Genomic DNA, 16,245 nt, shown 5'->3' with positions numbered 1-16,245 from the left:
GAATTAACTTCAGAAATGTGTTTTTCATTTCTAACAATGCTGACGATGAGAGAAAAAACCCTGGATTAGAAAGACAGTAGTAGAGAACATCAAGAATCCATTCTGGGTGTGCTATTTGTAGAATGTTCTTCAGACCCTTGGGCATTGTTTTCAATCAGGCCATTTATGTGTATCCCAGAGGAGCTAGCAGAGAAAGTTCCTTGGGAGACTTCACCATGGAAATGCTTCTTAATTACCTACTGAACTGAGAGTGGTAGAAAAGTTTCTTCTGTTACTAGATTTGTTTTAAAATCAACTCATTTTATTTCCCAACATACTGGACACTAATTTTAAATAGGATGGGCACTAAGGAGGGCATGTGACCTCATGAGCATTGGGTATTGTACACAATTAATGAATCATTGATCACTACATGAATAGGAAATAATTAGAGTAGATCTAGTTTGAACAAGTGATTTTGGGGAATTTGAATGTGAGTTCCTTTAATATCTTTGTTCATTTATAGAATACCTCTCAGAGATTTTTTTTGAGACATGAGTTTGTCCACATTTTTATTTAAATTCCAGTTACTTAACATACAGTGTAATATTGGTTTCTGGTCTAGAATTTAGGGATTCTGCACTTACATACAAAATAAGGTACTCATCACGTGTCCTCCTTAATCTCCATCACACATTTATCCCATTCCCTTGTCCAACTTCCCTCTAATAACCATGAGTTTGTTCTTTATAGTTGAGTCTGTTTCTTGGGGGATAGGAGGGATGGGGTGGCTGGGTGATGGACATTGGGGATGGTATGTTCTATGTTGAGTGCTGTGAATTGAATAAGAGGTGATTCACAGACCTGTACCCCCCAAAGCAAATAATACATTATATGTTCATAAAAAATGGAAAAAAATAGGTCATTTAATAGAAATTTAAATTAATTTTTTATTTCAATCTGGTTAGATTTTAGTTCTTTTATTTTTTCCAGAAAGGGATTCTCTAGTATCTTCCACGCTTTTTTCGAGTCCAGCTAACACCTTGATAATTGCCATTCTGAACTCCAAATATGACATCTTACTAATGTCTGTATTGATTAGGTCCCTAGCCATCGGTATTGCCTCATTTTTTTGTTTTTTTTTTTTTGAGGTCAGTTTTTCCACCTTGTCATTTTATCCAGATAAGAATAGATGAATGAGGGCGCCTGGGCGGCTCAGTGGGTTAAGTGACTGCCTTTGACTCAGGTCCTGATCCCAGAGTCCTGGGATCGAGTCCCACATCAGGCTCCCAGCTCCATACGGAGTCTGCTTCTCCCTCTGACCTCCCCTCTCATGCTCTCTCATTCTGTCTCTCTCTCAAATAAATAAATAAAATCTTTAAAAAAATAAAAATAAAAAAATAGATAAATGAGAGAACAAAATACTAAAGGGTAGCAATGACCCAGAAAAATATACACTGACCAAATTGGAAGAGTCCCGAAACTGGGGGTGGTGGGGAGAAGAAAGGAGGGGGAAAAATATATATGTATATACATACATTTATATATATTTTTATATACACAAGTGTGTATATAAATATATATATGTATATATACATATACACATATACATACATATATGTATATATACATATACATATATACATACATATATGTATATATAATATATACACACATATATACATACACACATATATACATACATATATATTTTATATACACAAGTACATGTATATAAATACATATATGTATATATACATATATATACATACATATACATATACATGCATATGTGTGTGTGTGTGTGTGTGTGTGTGTATACACACACACTTGTGTTCTTTCCATAGTCTGGCTATTGCTGATAATGCTGCTGTAATCATTGGGGTGATATATATATTGGACTGGTGACTAGAACACAGCCACACACTTGATTTGGGTGTATTTTGGTCTGTTAGAAGAAATAGTCTCGCAAAATTTTAAAGAAAGAAAAACATATATATACAAAAATAAGGATATATATTATGAAGGGATGGAATAAGACTGTAAAGTTGAAAATTTAAAAAGATCCTTAAAAAGAATTGATAAGAAGTTGGTTGAAAAAATAAAAAAGTGGGGTGCCTGGGTGACTCAGTGGGTTAAGCCTCTGTGTTCGGCTCAGGTCACGGTCCCAGGATCCTGGGATCGAGCCCTGCATCAGGCTCTTTGTTCAGTGGGGAGCCTGCTTCCCACCCCCCTACTTGCTTCTCTGCCTACTTGTGATCTCTCTCTCTCTGTCAAATAATAAATAAAATCTTTAAAAAAAGAAAAAGAAAAAAGGAAAGACTGTGATCAGGCTGGAGACTAGAACAAAGCCATGTGCTAGATTTAGTGTTTATTTTGATCTATTAGAAGAAACTATCTCAAAATTTTAAAGAAAGAAAAACCTGTATGTTTACAAAAACTAAGGCTAAATACAATGAAAGGATAGAATATGACTGTAACAATAAAAATTAAAAAAGATTTTTAAAGAGGTATTGATAAGATAAAATAGTTAAAAAATGTTAAAATAGGAAAGAGAAGGCACGCATTGCATGGAGCACTGGGTGTGGTGCAAAAACAATGAATTCTGTTATGCTGAAAAGAAATAAAAAAAAAGAAAATAGAATAAGAAAAAAATTTTAAAAAATTTAACTTTCAGGACACCTGGGTGGCTCAGTGGTTTAAGCCTCTGCCTTCAGCCCAGGTCATGATCTCAGGGTCCTGGGATTAAGCCCCCCACTGGGCTCTCTGCTCAGTGGGGAGCTTGCTTCTCCCCTCTGTCTGTCTGTCTCTCTGCCTACTTGTGATCTCTCTCCGTCAAATAAATAAAATCTTTTTAAAAAATTTACCTTTGAAAGACTAAAGGATCATGGGGAAAAAACCATGACTTCTGTGTGTTGCATTCCTGCATCTCTGGAATTCCACAGTTCTCATTGATCTGTGAACTTGGTCTTGGCTGGATGTTCTTGCTGATCTTCTGGGGGAGGAGCCTGTTACTGTGATTCTCAAATGTCTTTGCCTGAGGTGGAATTGCACCACCCTTGCCAGAGGCCAGCCTAAGCAATCTGCGTGGTTTTGGTCTTGGGAGGTTTTGTTTCCTGACCACTTTCTGTACCGCTTTGGAGGATGGGAATGAAGATGGCAGCTTCCCAGTCTCCAGCCCAGAGGAGCCAAAAGCTCGGGCCGCTCCTCAGTGCGCCTTCAGAGAAAAGCAGTCAATCCCTCCTGCCTCCCTGGTCTCCAACCGCGCTCCAAGTTCACCTAGCCTGTGACTGAGCATTTCTCTTTCTGGTGCATGGTCCCATTTGGAGTCTCCAAACCCAGCAGATCCTTGCTGCATGTTCCCAGGCCATTCTTCCCAGAGGAGGAAGAAGGGGATCTCCTGGGGCACCTGGGTGGCTCAGTGGTTGAGCCTCTGCCTTCGGCTCAGGTCATGGTCTCAGGGTCCTGGGATCAAGTCCCGTATCGGGCTTTCCTGTCTGCGGGGAGCCTGCTTCCTCCTCTCTCTCTCTCTCTGCTTGCCTCTCTGCCTGCTTGTGATCTCTCTCGGTCAAATAAGTAAAATCTTTAAAAAAAAAAAAAAAGAAGGGGATCTCCCTGGATCTGCTGCTTGTGGGGTCCCTGCTTGAAAAGCAGTGGCCACCTGTGCCTTGATCACAGTTTAAGGTAAGCCTGAGGTGAGAGCCCACTTCTTGACTCCATCTCTACAGCCAGCTTTCACGCTCTGATGCCTGGGGGCTCTGCCACACTCAGGCACCCCTGGTCTTTCTGTGACCCTAAGGGTCCTGAGACCACAATGTCCCTACGAAGGCTCCACCCCCGGCTTAGCCTCTGGAGCGACGTCCCTCAGTGGAGCAGACTTATAAAAGTCCTGATTTTGTGCTCCACTGCTCTATCTCTTGCCAAGAGCCTGCCCCTGTTCCCACGGTCTATCTTTCCATTGCTTTGGATTCACTTTGCACATCCTACCTTCCATAAAGTGGTCACTTTTCTGTTCCTAGAATTGCTGCTCTTCTTCTCTTCTATCTCCTGTTGAGTTTGTAGGTGTTCAGAATGGCTTGATAACTATCTTGCTGAACTCCTGGGACCCGATGATATTAGGTATCCTACTCCTCCGCCATCTTGCTCCTCCCTCAATACATTATATGTTTTAAAAAAGAGTCTGTTTCTTGGTTGCCTACTTCCCACCCCATGTTCCTTTGTTTTGTTTCTTAAATACCATATATAATTGAGATCAAGCATTTGTCTTTGTCTGACTTATTTCACTTAGCAGAATACTCTCTAGTTCTATCCTTGTTGTTCCATGTGGCAAGATTTCATTCTTTTGTTGACCGAGTGATATTACACACACACACACACACACACACACACACACACACACACACATCTTCTTTATGCATCCCTCAGTTGATGAACACTTGTGTTCTTTCCATAGTCTGGCTATTGTTGATAATGCTGCTATAATCATTGGGGTGCATATACCCCTTCAAATTAGTATTTTTGTATCCTTTGGTTAAATATTTAGTAGTGAAGTTGCTGGATCATAGGATAATTTTATTTTTAACTTTTTGAAGAACCTACATACTGTTTCCACAGTGGCTACACCAGTTTGCATTCCCACCAACAGTGCAAGAAAGATATCCTTTCTCTGCATCTTCGCCAACATAGTTGTTTCCTGTGCTGATAATTTTAGCCATTCTGACAGGTGTGAGATGATATCTCATCGGGTTCTTGTTCGTATATCCTTGATGATGAGTGATGTTGAGTATCTTTTCATGTGTCTCTTATTCACTCCTTTGTCTTTGGAAAAATGTGTATTCCTCTGTTCTGCCCATTTTTAAACTGGATTATTTGTTTTTGGGTGTTGAATTTGGTAAGTTCTTTATAGATTTTGGATACTAATGCTTTATCAGATATGTCATTTGCAAGTATCTTTTCCTGTTCCATCGGTTACCATTTAGGTTTGTTGATCATTCCCTTCACTGTACAGAAGCTTTTTATTTTGATGAAGTCTCAATAGTTTATATTTGCTTGTGTTTCCCTTGTCCCAGGAGACAATAGAAGGAAGTTGCTAGGATTGATGTCAAAGGGGTTACTGCCTTTTTTCTCTTCTAGAATTTTGTTTGTTTCCTGTCTCACGTTTTTCACCCATTTAGGTTTTTCACCCTTTTTAAATTTATTTTTGTGTATGTTATAAAAAAAGTGATTCAGTTTCAATCTCTTCCATGTTGCTGTCCAGTTTCCCCAGCACCATTTATTGATTATCTTTTTTTTTCCTTTGGACATTCTTTCCTGCTTTGTCAAATTTTAGTTGGTCATGTAGTTGTGGGTTCTTTTCCAGGTGTTCTATTCTGTTCTGTTGATCTACATGTCTGTTTTTATGCCAGCACCATATTGTTTTAATTAGTGCCTCTTTGTAACACAACTTGAAGTTCAGAACCATGATGCCTCTAGCTTTGCTTTTCAAGATTGCTTTGTTATTTGGGGTCTTTTTAGTTCCATACAAATTTTAGGATAGTTCTAGCTCTGTGAAAAGTGCTGGTGGTATTTAAATTTTTTTTAAATTTAAATTCAGTTTAGTTAACAGGGTAGTTCAGGGGTAGAATATAGTGATTCACAGTTGTAAAGGACAAGGACCATATTATCCTCTCAATAGATGCAGAAAAAGCAGTTGACAAAATACAACTTTCTAACTTGATTAAAAACCTCCACTGTGTGGAGATAGAGGTATTAATTCATATTAATTCATACCTCAACATAGAGGTAGCAATTCATACCTCAACATCATACAAGCCATATACAAAAGACCCACAGCTAATAACAAAAAACTGAGAATTTTTACCCTAAGGTCAGGAACACACCAGGGATGTCCACTCTCAACTTAACATAGTACTAGAAGTCCTAGCCTCAGCAATCAGACTACAAAAAGAAATAAAAGGCATCAAAGTCAGCAAAGAAGAAGTCAAACTATTCACTATTTAACAGGTCAAACTTTCACTATTTACAAACATTCATTATGACATGATACTCTATGGAGAAAACCTGAAAGACTCCACCAAAAAACTGCTACAACTGATACATGAATTCATCTGGTATTTTGATAGGGATTACTTTAAATATGTAGGTTGCTTTGGTAGTATAGACATTTTAACAATGTTTGTTCTGATCCATGAGCATAGGATGTTTTTCCATTTCTTTGTGTCCTCTTCAATTTCTTTCATAACTGTTTTATAGTTTTCAGAGTACAGATCTTTTACCACTTAGATTAGGTTTATTCCTATGTATTTTATGGGTTTTGTGCAATTGTAAATGGAAGATTCCTTGACTTCTCTTTCTGTTGCTTCATTATTGGTGTGTAGAAATGAAACAAATTTCTGTACATTGATTTTGTATCCTATGACTTTACTGAATCAGTGTATCAGTTTCAATAAACTTTTGGTGGAATCTTTTGGGTTTTCTGTATAGAGTATCATGTCATCTCCAAATAGTGAAAGCTTGACTTCTTCCTTGCTGATTAGAATGTTCATTTCTTTTTGTTGTCTGATGGCTAGGAGTTGTAGTACTATGTGAAATAACAATGGTGAGTGTGGATATCGTTGACTTGCTCCATAGAGAAAAAGCTCTGTTTTCCCCCATCGAGGATGACATTGGCTGTGGGTCTTTCATATATGGCCTTTAGTATGTTGAAGTATGTTTCTGTAACCTTACTTTGTTGAGGGTTTTTATTATGAATGGATGCTGTACTTCATCAAATGCTTTTTCTGCATCTACTGAAATGATCATATGGTTCTTATTCTTTTTTTTTTTATTAATGTGGTGTATCACATTGATTGACTTGTGAATATTGAATCACCTTTGCAACCCAGGAATAAATCCCACTTGGTCGTGGTAAATGATTCTTTTTTTTTTAATCATTTTTTAAAATTTATTTTCAGCATAACAGTATTCATTGTTTTTTGTACCACACCCAGTACTCCATGCAGTCCGTGCCCTCTCTAATACCCACCACCTGGTTCCCCCAACCTCCCACCCCCCACCTCTTCAAACCCTTCAGATTGTTTTTCAGAGTCCATAGTCTCTCATTGTAAATGATTCTTTTATTGTATTGTTGTATTTGATTTACTAGTGTTTTATTGAGAGTTTTGGCATCCATGTTAATCAGAGATATTGGCTTATAGTTCTGTTTTTTAGTGGAGTCTTTTACTGGTTTTATAATCAGGGTAATTCTGGTCTCATAGAATTAATTTGGAAGTTTTTCTTCCATTTCTATTTTTTTGGAATAGTTTAAGAAGAATATCTATTAACTGTTCTTTAAATGTTTGGTAGAATTTCCTTGTGCAGCCATCAGACCCTGGACTTTTGTTTGTTAGGAGTTGTTGGTTTTTTTTTTTAAGATTTTATTTATTTATTTGACAGACAGAGATCACAAGTCATCAGTGAGGCAGGCAGAGAGGGAGAGGGGGAAGCAGACTCCCTGCCAAGCAGAGAGCCCAATGTGGGGCTCGATCCCAGGCCCCTGAGTTCATGACCTGAGCCGAAGGCAGAGGCTTTAACCCACTGAGCCATCCAGGTGCCCCTTTTGGGATTTTTTAAAATTACTGATTCAGTTTTTTGCAGTTATTGGTCTGTTCCAGTTTTTTATTCTTCCTGTTTCAGTTTTGGTAGTTTATGTTTCTAGGAATTTATCCATTTCTTTGATTGTCCTGTTTGTTGACATAATTTTTCATAATATTGTCTTATAATTGTATTTCTGTGGTGTTGGTTGTAATCTCTCCTCTCTCATTTGTGATTTTATTTATTTCAGTCCTTTCTCTTTTCTTTTTGATAAGTCTGGATAGGGGGTTTTCAATTTTATTAATTTTTATTCAAGGGACCAGCCCCTGGACTCATTGATATGTTATATATTTTTTAGTTTCTATATCATTTATTTCTGCTCTAATCTTTATTATTTATCTTCTTCAGCAGGCTTTAGATGTCATTTGTTGTTCTTTTTCTAGCTCCTTTAGGTGTAAATTTACTTTGTTCATTTGAGATTTTTCTTGCTTTTCAAGGTAGGCCTGTATTGCTATACATGACTGCATCCCAAAGATTTTGGACAATTATGTTTTCATTATCATTTGTTTTCATGTATTTTTAAAAAAATTTCTTCTTTGATTTCCAGATTGACCCATTTGTTCTTAGTAGCATGTTGTTTAACCTCCATGTATTTGTGATCTTTCCAAATTTTTTCTTGTGGTTGAGTTGAAGTTTCATAGCATTTTCATCAGAAAAGATGCATGGTATGATCTCAGTCTTTTTATACTTTCTGACCTATTTATGACCTAATATGTGATCTATTCTGGAGAATATACCTGTGTACTTGAGAACAATGTGTATTGTGCTGCTTTAGGATGAAATGTTCTGAATGTATCTGTTAAGTCCATCTGATCCAGTATGTCATTCAAAGTCATGGTTTCCTTGTGGATTTTCTGCTTAGATGCTCTGTCTGTTACTGTAGGTGGGGTATTAAAATCTCCTGCAGTTATTGTGTTATTACCAATGGGTTACTTTATGTATATTATCAATTGTTTTATATATTTGGATTCTCACAAGTTAGGGGCATAAATATTTACAATTGTTAGATCCTCTTGTTGGAGAGTTCCCCGTATTACGACATGGTGCCCTTCTTTTTTTTTTTTTTTTTAATTTTTTATTTTTTCAGCATAACAGTATTCATTATTTTTGCACCACACCCAGTGCTCCATGCAATCCATGCCCTCTACAATACCCACCACCTGGTGCCCCCAACCTCCCACCCCCCACCCCTTCAAAATTCTCAGATCGTTTTTCAGAGTCCATAGTCTCTCATTGTTCACCTCCCCTTCCAATTGCCCCCAACTCCCTTCTCCTAACTCCCCTTATGTCTTTTGATTAGAGTGTTTAGTTCATTACATTTATGTATGTAAATGTATTTTACAACTATTGATAGATTTGTATTTATTGTTATTTTATTACTTGTTTTGTCATCGTTTCTGAAGAGTTTCTCTGTTCTTTTGTGGTCTTTGTTGCTTTTGGTCTTTCCTTTCCACTCAAAACATCTCTTTTAATATTTTTTGCAGGACTGATTTAGTGGTCACAAACTCCTTTACTTTTTGTTAGTCTGGGAAACTATTTATCTCTCCTTTTCTTCCAAATGATATCCTTGCTGGATAGAGTATTCTTGGCTACAGATTTTTCCCATTTGGTACATCGAATTTATCATGCCACTTTGATCTAGCTTGCCAAGTTTCTGTGGAGAGATCTGCAGCTGGCCTTATAGGTCTTACCCTTGTAAGTTAGGGAGTTCTTTTGCCTTGCTGCTTAAGGATTTTTTTTTATCTCTATATTTTGCAAATTTAATTACAATATGTAGTTGGTGCGCTTTTGTTGATCTTATGGAAATTTTCCATCCCTCTTAGATCTGGATGTCTGTTTCCTTCTCCAGATTAAGGAACTTTTTATCTATGATTTCTTCAGATAAACCTTCTAAACCCTATTCTCTCTTCTGGGACTCCTGTGTTATTATAATGTTATTATGTTTGATGCAGTCATTGTGTTCCCTAAGTCTATTCTTGTGATTCATAATTCTTTCTGTCTTTTGTTCACCTTCATTATGTTCCATTATTCCATCTTCTATATCACTTATTTGTTCCTCCACTTCTTCCATCACTGTGGTCAGTACCTCCAGTCAGTTTCAAATCTCTGTTATTGCATTTTTTCTTCTCTGGCTGATCAGTTTTTAGCTCTTTTATCTATGTGGTAAGGGTCTCCCTGATGTCTTTTATGCTTTTCTCAATCCCAGTAAGTATCGTTATGATTGTTGGCTTAAATTCTCCATCAGGCATACTACTTATATCTGTTTTGATCAGATATCTGGACATGACTTTTCTTGTTTTTTTTTTTTTTTTTTTTTTTTTTTGTATAAATTCCTCTGTCTTCACATTTTAAGTCTGTCTTTTGTGTATTAGAAAAGCTGGTTACGGGCGCCTGGGTGGCTCAGTGGGTTAAGCCGCTGCCTTCGGCTCGGGTCATGATCTCAGGGTCCTGGGATCGAGTCCCACATCGGGCTCTCTGCTCAGCAGGGAGCCTGCTTCCCTCTCTCTCTCTGCCTGCCTCTCTGTCTACCTGTGATCTCTCTCTGTCAAATAAATAAATAAAATCTTTAAAAAAAAAAAAGAAAAGAAAAGCTGGTTATGTTCCTGCTCCTGATGGTAATGGCTTTACGAAGAAGAGGTCATATAATGTCCTTGGCCTGGCCCTTCAGCTGTTGTCTCTGGTGTGTGGTATATGCACTCTGCTGCTGTGTTTTAGCTGCTCTATCCTTCAGACAATTGTCTGTAGAGACTCTCCTTACCTTCAGTGGACAGTGTTTTGACTTTGGCCAGAATGCAGTGAGTTTTAACTAGGTGTGCTCTAGTCTGCTTCTTAAATGAGACTTGATGCTACTTCAGTTAGAACTGAAGACTTGCAGAACTCTGTGGTCAGGAAGTATGGCTTATATGGGGTTTTCTGCTGATCTTCTGGGTAAGGGCCCTACTGTGCTGGGCCTAAGGTACATTTGCCTGAGAAAAGCAGTACCAACAGAGCAGAAGGGGACAGTACTTGGTCCTAACAGTTTAGGTTGGTTAAGCAGTGTAGGCTCTGTGCTGTTTACTTCAGGTGGTTCTGTACTTATGCTGAGGGGGAAGGGAGGGAAACGGTACCATCCAGCTCCCTTAAAACTGGGAGTCTGTGCTTGCTACTCAGAGGGAAGCACTCCCAGGAGAGTGAATAATTTCTCCTTGTGCATCCCAGGCATTTTTCAGATCACTGTTTTCACACTGTTTCCTGTTTGCTTGTCTGCACAGTGCACTTTGGGCTCTATACCAGTCAAGCCTGCTGACTTTTATTGATTTATTGATTTATTTTTATTTTATCTTTTAAATATTTATTCATTTTTAGAGAGAGAAAGACTGTGCAAGAAGGGTGGGGCAGCAAGAAAGGGAGAGAGAAACTTAAGCAGACTCCATGCCCAGCACAGAGTCCAGTGTAAGGCTTGATCTCGTGATATCAAGACCTGAGCCCAAAAAACCCTCAAATGCTTAACCTACTGTGCCACCCAGGTATTCCAAGCCTGTTGACTTTTAAAATACCAAACTTTAGGGACCAGTTGTGGCTGGAAACTGTACTGGTCTCCTGGGGGAAGGTCTCACCAAATCAGGATGGATGTAGGTTTGTCCAAGAAGGGCAGTTGTGTCAGACTGCAGGGGCACAGGAATTGGAGCAAGCAGGCTAAACAGCCAGTGTCTAGGTTAGCTGCCCTTGGCAGGTGTCTCTGCACCTATGCTGAGTGGTGGGGGGTGGGAATGGTGCACCTTGGTTCTTTTATCCCCGAAGAGGCAACTCTGAAAATGCCACCTCTCACAGAGGTGCTCAAAGAAGAGCAGTCTCTCCCTTGTGTGCCTCAGACACCCCTCAGATCGCACCATCTTCCCCAGGGCCGTTCACCTGCTTTCTCACCACGAGTGGGCAGCGTCTTCAGGACTCTATCCCAGCCAAGCCCACCAACCTCTAAAGCTCCAGTCTTTGAGCCCACTGGTTACAGAAACATGAAAATCAGCCCCTCAGTTTCCCAGCCAATGGCTTTGAGGATGTGTTCTACTTCTGCATATCCCTGTGTGCTCTTCTCTCCATTGCCATTCTCTGTGATTAGGGCTCCCACCTCTTCATAGCACCCACAATCTTTTTCTCCCCCAAATCATTTCTCCACACCTCCTACCTTCCTCAATGTGGCCTCTTCTTTCCTAGTTGTGCAGTTTTTTCCTGTCAGTCCTCAGGTCAATTTCTTGAGTATTCAGAATGATTCAATAGTTATCTAGTTGTTTTCAAGGTTTGGGGTAAGCCAAGGGTCCTCTTATTCTTACCTCCTCTCTCTTTCTCTCATAAGTTTTAATTGTTTCTAGACCTAACAATAAAGGAGCACAAAAGTGACTTGGAAAGAGAGGAAAAATATAATAATTGATCTTTCCAATAAGAAGGAATCAGTGATGTTTAAAATTAAAAGCTCTAAATATTTACATTAGCATCTGTATTATATTCAATTAGCCAACATATAGCACATCATTAGTTTTTGATGTAGTGTTCCATGATTCATTGGTTGCATGAAACACCCAGTGTTAAATATTTAAAAATTTTATAACAAAGACTTCATGACAGTCTTTCTGTTTCTCTCTCTGTCTCTCACATAATATTAGATATGTAGATAAACATTAAGATTTTAAAAATATCTCACACGTAATTCAACAGGGAATCATTTTGAGGGACAAATTCAAATACACTATCACTTAGAAATGGAATGGTTTCCCTTTGACAACCCTTCCTGTGGTTTGCAATCCTACTTCTTTCCTTGAGCCACCAGGAATATATAGATGTGCACTGTTCCATGTTTCATGTGTGGTAGATACTCTTCATCCCTCTCTTCCACCCCAGATCCATTCTTTATTCCAAATGTTGTTCCTACCCTCTGCTGTACCTTGAGAGGCTGAATCAAGATGGTTACTTGATACCTGGCTGCTGGTTGGGATCAGGCAATGAGAGCCACCTTTTAAGGGCTGGAGACAGAGAACAGCTGGGTTGGGATATCCACCAACTTCCTCTCAGCTGGACCAACCAGTCTGCCTGCATTGTTTCACCAAAAGCCACAGGTCCTGGTGGTAACCACGGATTTTTCTCTTTCTGGTTTTCAGTACTTCTTCTCTGTTTTGCTACTTCAGGCCTTGGGTTTATAATGTATTTCGGGTATAATATACATATAGAAATCTCTTACTGGTGTTTCGCAGTCCTTCCCACACCTTTGTAAATCCTTTCTTTGTTAAACTTCCCTCATTTTTCCAGTTGCAGTGTGTCATAAATTTTCTGCTGAGATCATAGCTGATATAAATTTCCATTAACTAACTTTACCTATGTGAAAATATAATGGTTATTAGTGCTCAAAAAAAGACAGTTATCCTGTACTTATTTTTTAAAAGTTTTTATTCATTTCTTTACAGACAGAGATCACAAGTAGGCAGAGAGGCAGGCAGAGAGAGAGGGGGAACAGGCTCCCTGCTAAGCAGAGAGCCTGATGTGGGACTCGATCCCAGGACCCTGAGATCATGACCTGAGCCGAAGGCAGAGGCTTTAAGCCACTGAGCCACCCAGGCACCCCATGTACGTATTTTTTTTAAGATTGTATTTATTTATTTGACAGACAGAGATCACAAGTAGGCAGAGAGGCAAGGCAGAGAGAGAGGAGGAAGCAGGCTCCCTGCTGAGCAGAGAGCCTGATGCGGGGTTCAATCCCAGGACCCTGAGATCATGACCTGAGCTGAAGGTAGAGGCTTTAACCCACTGAGCCACCCAGGCGCCCCTATTCTGTACTTATTATGTCACTTGACTTACAAACACATAACACATACATTTTTATCACAGAGAAATTGGAAGTTTTTTTAAAAATACATCTCTATGTAATATACTTTTGCAGCATTTTGTATGTTGTGCTTCTTTTTCCATTCTTTCCACATTATTTACTAATTTTTCTTGTGATTTTTTTCCCTGACCATTTATTAGGGAATTCATTCACATTGTTTAAATTCCACATACTTGTGTTTTTCAGTCTTTTTATTGATTTCTAATTTGATGCCATTGTGATTAGATGATGTGTTTTATATGATTTCAGTCATTTAAAATTTGTTTTTAGTTGATTATGGCCTAGCTTATTGGCTTTCTATAGAATGTTCCATGAGTGCTGAGAAATACATGTATTCTACTATTGTGGAGTTGGGTGTTCTAGAGATTACTGTTGGGCTTGGTTTATTCATAGTGTCATTCAAATATTCTATTTCCTTGCTGATCTTTGGCTGGTTGTCATGTCCGTCCTTGAATGGGTGCACTGAGGACTCTGAGAAACAAACTGAGGGTTTTGGAGGGGAGGTGGGGGGGGTTGGGTGAGCCTGGTGGTGGGTATTAAGGAGGGCATAAATTGCATGGAGCACTGGGTGTGGTGCATAAACAATGAATCTTGGAACACTGAAAAAATAAAATAAAATTTTAAAAAATTATGAAATTAAAAAAAAAAAAGAAAGGGTGCCCTGAAGTTCAACCATTATTATGGAATTATCTGTTTCTCCAATCAGTTTTTACGTGATGTATTTTGGGAGTCTGTTGCTGGATGCATATGTTTATGATTGTTACATCTCATTGGTGTGTGGATCAGTTTTAGCATTGTAAATTGTTGTTACTCGTCTACAGTAATTATATCTGTATGTGCATATTTTTTTGAACTCCATATAGCCATTAGTGCTCTTGGTTTCTGTTTGAATGGAGTATCTTTTTCTGTATTTTCAGTTTCTGCATTTTTGAATTTAAAGTGAATCTCTTGGTTCTTTCCACAGTTTGGCGACCGTGGCCATTGCTGCTATAAACATTGGGGCACAGATGGCCCTTCTTTTCACTACATCTGTATCTTTGGGGTAAATACTCAGTAGTGCAATGGCAGGGTCATAGGGAAGCTCTATTTTTAATTTCTTAAGGAATCTCCACACTGTTCTCCAAAGTGGCTGCACCAACTTGCATTCCCATCAACAGTGTAAGAGGGTTCCCCTTTCTCCACATCCCCTCCAACACATGTTGTTTCCTGTCTTGCTAATTTTGGCCATTCTAACTGGTGTAAGGTGGTATCTCAGTGTGTGTTTTTTTTTTTTTAAAGATTTTATTTATTTATTTGACAGAGAGAGATCACAAGTAGATGGAGAGGCAGGCAGAGAGAGAGAGAGGGAAGCAGGATCTGATCTCTGCCGAGCAGAGAAACTGATGCGGGACTCGATCCCAGGACCCTGAGATCATGACCTGAGCCGAAGGCAGTGGCTTAACCCACTGAGCCACCCAGGCGCCCTCTCAGTGTGGTTTTAATTTGGATCTCCCTGATGGCTAGTGATGATGAACATCACACCAATTTTCATCCAGAATTTGTTCAACTAAGTCTTCTAGTCTTCTCTCTTTCTCCGCCCACTTAGGCATCTCAATGATTCTGATGTTGGAATGTTTCATGGTGTCATATATTTTCCTAATTCTGTTTTCATGGCTTCTAAGCTGTTTGTTCCAGGCCTCCTCCTGATCCTTCTTTTCTATCAGTTTTTCTTCTAGATCACTAATTCAGTCTTCTGCCTTGGCTACCCTACCTGCAGAGTATTTAGATTAGATTGGGTCTCATTGATAGCATTTTTAACTTTTGTCAGGTCAGCTCTCACTTCCACCCTTAGAGATTCTATGTTGTCACTAAGGGTTTTTTCCAACCTAGACATTGTCTGGATAATTGTTACCCTGAATTCTCTCTCTGACATACTGTTTATGTCTATATCCAATAGTTCTGATGGAGAAGGCACAGTCTCTGAATTTTTCCTCTGTTGGGTGTTCCTCCACCTAACCATTTTAGTGAGAGGTGGTTGAGGGGATGTATAGCTGAAAATATCAACCATAATCCAGGCACCCAGGAGCTTAATATATTGTTTTTCCCTGATGTTGGGGTTTTACAGTTTTATGGAGACCCTGTGGTGTTTGTCCTCTTGTTCCTTTGGCTTGTATTCTGGGAGAGGGGCCTACTGCGTTGTTCTCCCATCAGTAGCTTGGGTTGAGTCCCCCTGCCCACTATCAAGGGACTGGGATCTATGGAAACCAGTTTTTCAGGCTTTTGTTCTCTGGAGGTTTTTATTCTTTAGTGGCTTTTTGCAGCTTTTCAGAGGGCCAGAGCAAGGAAAGAATCTGTCTGCACCCAAACCTCCGCCTCAGAGAGAAGCCTCAGACTGTTCCCCTCTGGCTGATCCAGAACACACAGACTCCCCCTCCGCAAACTCCACTGAACAGGGCAACCTCCCACAGGTGGTGCGCACCCACAGCCCCTGTCCCAGTGGTCACCCAGGGCCTCCGCTTGTCTCTGTATCCCTGTGCCACTAAAACCATGAGTGTCACTGGTCCAGGGAGCCTGCTTCTGGTGGCTGCCTTTGCTGGGACTGCTGTCTGGGGTCCAGGCCCACGCTGGCCATACTGACTGGGTATGGTCAGAACCCAGTGGCCAGTTGCAGAAGGCTGCGGTCCTAGAGACTGCCATCTGGCGCCTACACCAGGCTCTCTTAGGTGTGACAGGGGTGCAAGCAGTGGAAAGCTGTGGGCCCACGGACCACTGGCTTCAGGTTCTGCTGGACTCTCTCTGACACA

The 16,245-nt window shown here is 39.6% G+C and overlaps 1 protein-coding gene across 1 annotated transcript in view; it reads left to right on the top strand.

The window, feature by feature from the left end:
* LOC125101887 (olfactory receptor 2W1) overlaps positions 1-16,245 on the top strand; it is a 311,804-nt gene that overhangs the window by 212,345 nt on the left and 83,214 nt on the right. The window lies entirely within an intron of this gene.

Source organism: Lutra lutra, chromosome 6, assembly GCF_902655055.1.
Source record: "Lutra lutra chromosome 6, mLutLut1.2, whole genome shotgun sequence".
In the NCBI taxonomy this organism is placed as follows: Eukaryota; Metazoa; Chordata; class Mammalia; order Carnivora; family Mustelidae; genus Lutra; species Lutra lutra.
The sequence above is the reverse complement of the archived record's forward strand: the minus strand, read 5'-3'. Positions and strand labels throughout refer to the sequence as shown.